The sequence below is a fragment of the Hordeum vulgare genome, chromosome 7H, assembly GCF_904849725.1.
Source record: "Hordeum vulgare subsp. vulgare chromosome 7H, MorexV3_pseudomolecules_assembly, whole genome shotgun sequence".
NCBI lineage: Eukaryota > Viridiplantae > Streptophyta > Magnoliopsida > Poales > Poaceae > Hordeum > Hordeum vulgare.
In genome coordinates, this window is record NC_058524.1 from 306,365,847 (window position 1) to 306,374,712 (window position 8,866).

Below are 8,866 nucleotides of genomic sequence, written 5' to 3' on the forward strand. Positions count from 1 at the left end.
GGTTGGGTGAGATCTATCATGCAATCGAGTTAGTTTTGACGGGGAGGGATTGATCCCTAGTATCCACACTACAAGAAATAATGTCAATTATGACTCCCTATATTGGTCACTGATTCGTCATTGTTGTCGTTTATTGACCTATTTTTAACCAAATTTACAACGTCAACAGTTGGCCGTCAAGAATGAACAAACATGACCTTTCTAAAATTTTGGTCGCAGGTCTCTATCGACCAAAACTTTGGTTTGATCATTACCCATTTGTATGAGCCACGTAGGATCTGACGTGGCATTGCTAGTGACTAAATGGAATCATCATAATTTTCAGATCCCTGTCCACCAATCTAGCTACATGGGCCTGACCCATTACCTATTTTACTATTGAAAATGTCTGATTTGTTTGGGTTGAAGCATTTTTTTTTGCTAGAAGCACGCATATCTTAGGATAGGCCCATTAAAAATAAGTACAAAAGAATAAAAGATTGCAAATAAAATGTATATTTCATTTCAGTAGCATATCACATCAAATACAATACATCATCCACTGATTCCACGCATTAAGGTTCAACGCCTAACAAGGACACATCAAAATAATTTTACATGTGCACAACAGAATACTTCTGCAAGTCAGAAAAAGGTTCCAACAAATGCACAATCGCACATAAAGAGAGTTCCACAAAGATTAGATGAGAACCACCAGTTTCTTCTCACCCTCTTCCTCTGCACAATATGCTCTTGCCATTGCCATTGCCGCCTGCAAGAAGAAAATGATGGTAAGGCTTTCAGACCAAGAAAAGTAGTAAAATTGCAAGCACGATAACCAATGATAAAACAGTAGAAAATTGTTTTCTCATTCATCTAGTTATGACTTATGAGGTCATAAAAACTATCATATATATATATACTAGCGCGAAAAACGTGGCATGCCACTGCGCCCATGGGAAAGGTCATCTAAATTTTTCGTTTTTTGTTTATTAAAGATAAAGAACAGATAGTAGACTGAAGAGCTTGGTTGAGTGGCTGTCTATTGAAGGTTTTATGTTGGCCCATTTGTTAATTACATTATATATGACACATATTGGCAGAGTACATAGATAGAAATCTCGATGGGTGAATATAAACAGAGACACATGAGGAGGTCTTGATGAGACATCTAAAACGTTCAAGTTGATTTATGCAGCTATGTATACTTTAACAGCTGGGTCAGAAGCATAATTTCCATCTGATCCACTGATTTGATGAGTGTGTAGCCCTCTGAAATAAATTGGGGAGACCATATAGCTGAATTGTGATAAATCTAGAGTCTATTTGGTTACCCAGTATCAAACCAAGTGCGTCCAGTAGTGTGTGCCAAAACTGTTCAGCACTGACTTTAGAAACCATGTGAGCAGGAAAATATATGTCCTACTGAGTTCGAGCCAGGCAAGTAATGACAGATAAATCTTATATATCATTCATGTTATATGTTGTATAAAGTGGCATGCGTTTTAGAGCTACCATATTTCTTCAATTGGCTAGCACTGTACAAATTGGTACGGAGGTCCGTTTATATGTAGAGTCGCTGCTCGACCTGAAAGCCTAAAAGTGTTGATCCCAATGATGGGAGAAAGAGATAATAATGTTTTCTTCGGTTCTCATTTTCATGGTTGGTTCAATCTCAGCATGAATCCTTAGATTGATGACCGAATAGAGACAAAGGTTCAATAACAAATGGATAATGCAAAACGCACACATTATCGTGCATACCTGCACATTGGCCACAAATGTCTCTTCGCAGAATTCCTTGTTGGCATCTGAATCAGATAATGCATTCAATGGCATGGTCCCTATCATTGATGTCCGCAAAGAAAATAAAATCATGTGTGGTATGGAAGTAATGCCTTGAGAGAGATAGGTCTGAGGTTTGTTTGCAAACACAAAGTATCAGCTAACATGAAATGGAACAATTTGTACAAAGATTTTAAGGGAAGAAAAATACTGAGATAGAATATAGAAAACATTGCATCAGCTCATACCTTGTTGTGACTCACGACATCCAAACAGTGAAGCAAATGTTCTTGTAAAAAATCCAACTATGAACTAAGCAAGTGTAAGTAGATGTTGTTTATGGCCTCAACGCCAATTATAGCAGTATTATTCTCCATCCTATAATTCAAGAAAGTAGGCTTTGGAGATGGGCCTGGAGTAATGACAGATTGAGAACAAATAACTATAATAGGTTAGGTAGACAACAACATCTGAGGACGACATCATATGAAATGGAGAATGAAACTACAAATTCAATATATGATATTTTGATTTATCTTATACAATATATATTCATCATCTTTGAAAATTAAAATTCAGCAGATGTACTCTCAAATCTGACCTTTTCAAGATCGTATAGTACATGGAAAGAATAAGCAAATCTAATAGAATAAGGAGGATGGAACCTTTGACCCGTTGGGACCTGACAACACACAAATTGCTGCAGATGCCTCAGTTAAGAAACACTAAGCCTCCAAGAAAGATCCAATTCCTTTATCTGAAATTGAAAAACGCGGAACTTGCAAATGCATGATAATGTATTTCAGAGAAAGATCATAGACTTACTTCCATTATTTTCTTGGAAAAGGGTAATGCAATAATATGATCTATGTCTGCATTATCATTGACATTTATATTCTACAATAGTTAAGACCAACTTAGCCATATTGAAGTATATTAACATTGTGTGCCCTGATTAATATAAGAAATAGTGGCCCTTGGACAATCAAGCAAAAATTGTTCAGTAGTTCACCATCTATTGTTATATATTCATAAATTTGCACAGCTGTGTCTATCTCACATGATTGGTCCCAAAGAAGAGTAACTTCAATATGAGAGAGTAACGAAGTGCATGAGCAAATGATAGTCATTGTCCAGATTTGTGAATTTAGTCAAGAAAATAGCTTCATTTTCTATCAAATGCTGGAAGAATATAGAATACCATGACAAACAACCATATTAAAGAATGAAGAAGCTCCTTATAAAAAGAGTGTGAAGAAACTAAAAAATGTAGATCTCTCCAACGGGCCTTGCTGCATGCTGCGAGGACGGATGACACACATGCAGAATATTAGGCTGCATTGGGTGAGAGAGGGGGATAGAAGAGAATGGTGGGAGAGTAGATGCTTTGGCCAGAGAAGAAGGATGGATCGCAAGTAGAACAAAAGGAGAGATTTTTCCTACAACATGCGCATGTGCGTACTGTAGCACAACACACACGTTCTTTTCACACACATGAATGATCCAATTTATGTTACATGTATGAAATACTACACTGACGATTTTGCAGACATGCTCTAACCAACCTTGATTGGTGCGTCATTTTCCTGTCACACAGTCCATGAGGCAGATATAAAAGAGGAAGCAACGCTAGTGTGCTATTGTGCTGTACTATTTTTCTGAAATATCATATATATTTATTCTAAAGAATCAAGAAAGTTTTGTTGGAAAACATGAATCATGAAAGTAAGGATACAAAATTTGCATTTCATGCTTATCCATATATAAATATACACAGTTAATTCTTGAATTGACAGAGAGTGTACATGTGTATTTATCGCCAGAATAAAATGACACTCTCCAGCAATTGATTTCTCGATCTCGCAGGAAATAGAAAATCAATAAGAGCAACCATGAAACATGCCTCTGCTTAAAAGATGCCCAAACATACAATATAAATAAAAGTGATTACCTGGAATTAACTCAAGGCTACTCGAGAATTGCTCTTTAACTTTTCCTGACTTGTTAAAGATATAGCAGATTTCCCATAAGCTCCTGTATGAAAGTGGGAGAACATAAGAAGGTGCTAGCATGCCGTGAATTAGAAATCCATCAGTTATTGAGAAATTAACTGGAACACAAACCTAAAGTACGTGATATACAAATGAGATAAACAAAGAGCCTCTGCTGTAAGTAAAACAGATCTGCCTAATCACGCTGATGACAATGGCTGCCCCGGTGGCATGTGCAACTTAATTGTGCTGCTAGCAACGGAATTCTCTATGAAGTTCAGGATATCGGCATTCCGCTGTACAGAATTTGCTAGCAACGGAGTCTAAATAAATACTCACAGGAAACGATGCAAGAACTTGTGCAAGCAGATAAGCCGCCCTGTTAGACCAAACACTAGAGCTCATCAGCTGAGAGAGACAGAGATCGTGCCGCATTCAACTTACAGTTTTTCTGCTTCCATTCCTTTTATTCAGAGATTACAAAATCTAACTGAAAAACGAGAAAACTGGGCACGCCAAGGCCGTGAGCGCTACCATCCCGGCGCTCCCCGCACATCACCCGTGATGCTGCTGTGACCGTTGCGTTGTGCCATCCCATGATGTCAGGGTGGCCAGAGATTCTAACTAACTAGCCGAGTCACAGCTCAGCTTATTTCCTGCTAATTAAACTCAAGAAAAGTTCTACTATCAAAACTGACGAAAATGAAACTATGTTCAGCAACTGTTAACTAAAATGCCCGCCCATTCCCCACAGCACGAGCAAAGCATGAAGTTGGGTGATCATTGCAGAAAATTTGGGCCCCTCTAGTTAAGGTGTACAGAGCAAGCGAATCAAGCAATGTTCATAGGCTGCATATGGGACAAGCAACGTTGATTTCAACGGAGTGTTGGCGCTGCATGGCATTAAGGCAGGTAATCTCACCAGCCAGTTTGGTGCACGGACGAGGCAGTGACTTGTGGTGATGGCGGGATCCAGTCCGAACTGTCTCCTAGCCATCGCACCGGCTTCTCTCTGCTTTGCCCGTCATGGTCGCCATGTCCGCTCCCGTGCTTGGAGAAGCCGACCTCCTCGACAAGGCCCAGATCTGGCTCGCTGCTGCTCCTCCATGCTCCCGTTGTAGGTGGAGGAGGACAGCGGGCTCCGGAGCGATCTTGGGGAGGGAGACCGCGGGCTCGGCATCGCCTGCAGGTGTAGGAGCGAACGGCAGCGTGCGTTGGTGCAGGGAGGGTGGGAGCCGCAGTGGGTGCGGCGAGGGGATGGGGAGGGAGGCGACGGCGATGTGGAAGGGAAGGAGGCGACGAGGGGATGGGGAGTAGGTCTGCTAGTTTTTTTCTACTTTTCTTCAGATGGATGAATGGATGAATGGACGTGGAATTGCCAGCAATGGTCAGTAGGATTTGTGCCATGTCATCGATCCATGGCATAAATGGTTCCACCAATCAAAATCCAGCTTATGTAATTATGTTTTTTTTATGGATCCATATTGGATTTAGATATTAGTCCGTATAGATATTGGATTTAGGAAATATGGACCCATATTGTTGTCTCTAGGTGTATTTTTTGATTGCCTAAAAAGAGTTGTACAATATTTATTATTTCCCTCAAAAAAGCTATATTTTTTGGTTGAGTGTTGCGGGTGGAAACACTTTTCATTTAATTATGATAGTATTTGGTATTACTGAAAAGTTCACCCACATATTTTTGTTGTCTTGTTCAAGTTTTTATTGTGTGAAACACCAAGTCAAGGTACCCTATACCACCTTTCAAAAATCTTTATCTAAATAGGGTCTACACATTATGAGATTAGCATGGGCTCATATATTTCATTTTGGTAATTATATTGTATTTTCTAAATTATTTAGGATATTAAAATGAATGATTATAATTTATTGGTATTTATCTAATATAATTTACTGCATCCATATACGTATAAAACAAAGTTTTGCTCTCTATACATGACACATAGGCAAAATTGATGAGGGTCGTTCAGTCACCTCCACACATATGTTTATGATCTTATATTTGGTCATGATAGCATTGAAATATGATCATAAATAATTCTACACATCTTAATGACCATTTTGTGCAATAGGATCATGACCTAATGGACGCAAAAGGTCATAACGTTATGGGCTTTGGACCCTCTTAGACTTGCCATGACTAATTTCAGAAATTTGGTCATGGATCAATGACCAATTAAACCATCGTCATTTTCTGGGTCATAATTGAGCGTTTTCTTGTAGTGCCACTATCTTCTGAGATTGATGTTGCTACTACTTTTCCATGCTTAATGCTTGTCACTAGGGCTCGAGTGCCATGATTTCAGATCTGAACCTATTATGTTCTCGTCAATATATGGGTGTTCTAGATCCTATCTTGCAAGTTGTAGTCACCTACTATGTGTTATGACCCGACAACCCCGGAGTGACAATAGCCGGAACCACTCCCGGAGATGACCATAGTATGAGGAGCTCATGTATTCACTATGTGCTAATGCGTTGTTCTGGTTCTCTATTAAAAGGAGAACCTTAATATCCCGTAGTTTCCATTAGGACCCCGCTGCCATGGGAGGGATGGACACTAGATGTCATACAAGTTCTTTTTCCTAAGCACGTATGACTACATCCGGAATACATGCCTACATTACATTGACGAACTAGAGCTAGTTACATATCTCTCCGTGTTACAACTGTTGCATGATGAATATCATCCAGCCTAATTATCCATCACCGATCCAATGCGTACGAGTCTTTTCCTGCTGGTCCTTGCTACGTTACTTTGCCGCTATTGTTGTCGCTGCTGCTACTATTACTCTGCCACTATTGTTGTCACTGCTGCTACTGTTACTCTCTCACTATTGTTCTCACTGCTGTTGCTCCTACTGTTGTTACTGGTGCTACTATTACCGTTGCTACTGTTGCTATCACACTACCTTGCTACTGATACTTTGCCGCAGATACTAAGTATTTGAGTTGTGGTTGAATTGACAACTCAACTCCTAATACTCGAGAATATGATTTGCTTCCCCTTGTGTCGAATCAACAAATTTGGGTTGAATACTCTACCCTCGAAAACTGTTGCGATCCCCTATACTTGTGGGTTATGAAGACCTTTTTCTGGCGCCGTTGTCGGAGAGGCATAGCTATATTCTCTGAGTCACTTGGGATTTACGTCTGTTGATCACTATGAGGAATCCGAAAGATCCAAAAACTAAAGTCTTACCCTGAACTACGAGGACAGGTAAGGAACTGCCATCTAGCTCCGCACTTGATTCACCTTCAGTTATGAGTAAGTTTGCGACACCACCTCCTGCTAGAAATTTTGATTTGTCGCATGTGCTTGATGATGCTACTTCTGTTGTCCATGATGCTTGTGATGATGATATGCTTGATACTGCTTTGCCACTAGGTGCATTCCTTGATGCACAAATTGCTAGAGTTGCTGCTATATGTGATGATACTTCTGAAACTGCTGAGATCATTGAAGTAGAACCTGTTATTTCGCCTATTAGAACTAGCTCTCCTAGATATGAATTGCCTGATATGCCTGAGGGTTATGTTACAGAGGGAGAGATAGTTGAGGACTTTCTTGCTTGTAAGGATAGCTATGATGTTGAGAAATTACTGCGCAAGTGGAAAGAAAAATCTTTGAACGATAGGATGAAATACGACCCGAAGTTTGCTACTTCGCCTATCTTTGTGACCGATAAGGATTATGAATTCTCTGTCGACCCTGAGTTAATCACTTCGGTTGAATCTGATCCTTTTCATGGTTATGAGTCTGAAACGGTTGTAGCACATCTTACCAAACTGCACGATATAGCCACCCTATCGACGACTGAGGAAAAGATCCGCCACTACTATATCCTTAAGTTGTTTCCTTTCTCGCTAAAGGATGATGCTAAGACTTGGTTCACTTCTCTTGCTCCTGGTTGTGTGTGTAGTCCCCAGGATATGATCTACTACTTCTCTGAGAAATATTTTCCTGCCCGTAAGAAGCAAACTGCCTTGCAGGAAATATATAACTTTGCGCAAGTTGAAGAAGTGAGTCTCCCACAAGCTATGGGGACGCTAGTCCAGCTGTTTAATGCTTTGCCCGATCACCCTCTTGAGAAGAATGAAATACTTGATATCTTCTATAATGGACTAACCGATGCTTCTAAGGACCACGTAGATAGTTGTGTCGGTTGTGTTTTTAGGGAACGAACTGTAGAACAAGCTGAGATCCTATTGAATAATATCTTGTGCAATGAGAATGCTTGGACTATTCCCGAACCACCTCCGAAGCCAACTCCTAAGAAAATAGGTATCCTATTCCTCACTCCTGAAGATATGCAAGAAGCTAAGAAATCTATGAAAGAGAAAGGCATTAAATCTGAAGATGTCAAAAATCTACCACCTATCGAAGAGATCCATGGTCTTGATAACCCGATACAGGTAGTAGATGTAAATTCTCTTCGTAGATTCAATGAGAGTGATATTGCTTTTGATAAGCCTGCTAGCTTATGCCTGGATGAATTTGATAACTTTGTTGCCAAACAACAGAGTTTCAATGATTATGTTAGCACACAATTGGAACAGAATGCTCGTATGCTTAGTCATTTAAGTGCTTGTGTGGACAGACACGTCAATGATCTTAAGCTCTTGAGTAAACATGCCTCTATGGTTACTACTCAAGTAGAACAAGTACTTAAGGCTCAAAATGACTTGCTCAATGAGTTGAATGAAAATTCTGTCAGAGTCGTCACTAGAGGCGGTAGAATGACCCAGGAACCTTTGTATCCTGAGAGTCATCCTAAGAGAATTGAACAAGATTCTCAAGGAATTAGCACCAATGCACCTAGTCATCCTAGAAAGAAAAAGAAAGATGATAGGAACTTGCACGCTAGCAACCCTGTTGCTGTTACACTTGTGAATCCAAACGATATCTCCGTTTTTTATGCCGAAACACAATCTGGTGATGAACATGAGCCTAATGATAATATCGATAGTGGTGTTCATGATGATGCTCAACCTAGCAATGATAAGGATGTGGAGATTGAACCAGTTGATCTTGATAACCCACAACCTAAGAATAAGAGATACGATAAGAACAACTTCACTGCTAGGAA

The 8,866-nt window shown here is 39.8% G+C and overlaps 1 long non-coding RNA gene across 6 annotated transcripts; it reads right to left on the reverse strand.

Moving 5' to 3' along the window:
• Positions 1–554: 554 nt before the first annotated feature.
• LOC123407701 lies at positions 555–5,091 on the reverse strand. 6 transcript variants are annotated; one of them, XR_006612661.1, is made up of 5 exons: positions 4,678–5,088; positions 3,570–3,798; positions 2,013–2,521; positions 1,744–1,893; positions 555–751 (listed from the first exon to the last, which is right to left on the reverse strand). It is a non-coding gene; the product is annotated as an uncharacterized LOC123407701 (long non-coding RNA). The 6 variants fall into 6 exon arrangements; XR_006612662.1 differs by having other exon boundaries at positions 1,744–2,142; positions 2,430–2,521; positions 4,678–5,085; XR_006612660.1 differs by having other exon boundaries at positions 1,744–2,176; positions 2,430–2,521; positions 4,678–5,085.
• Positions 5,092–8,866: the final 3,775 nt, after the last annotated feature.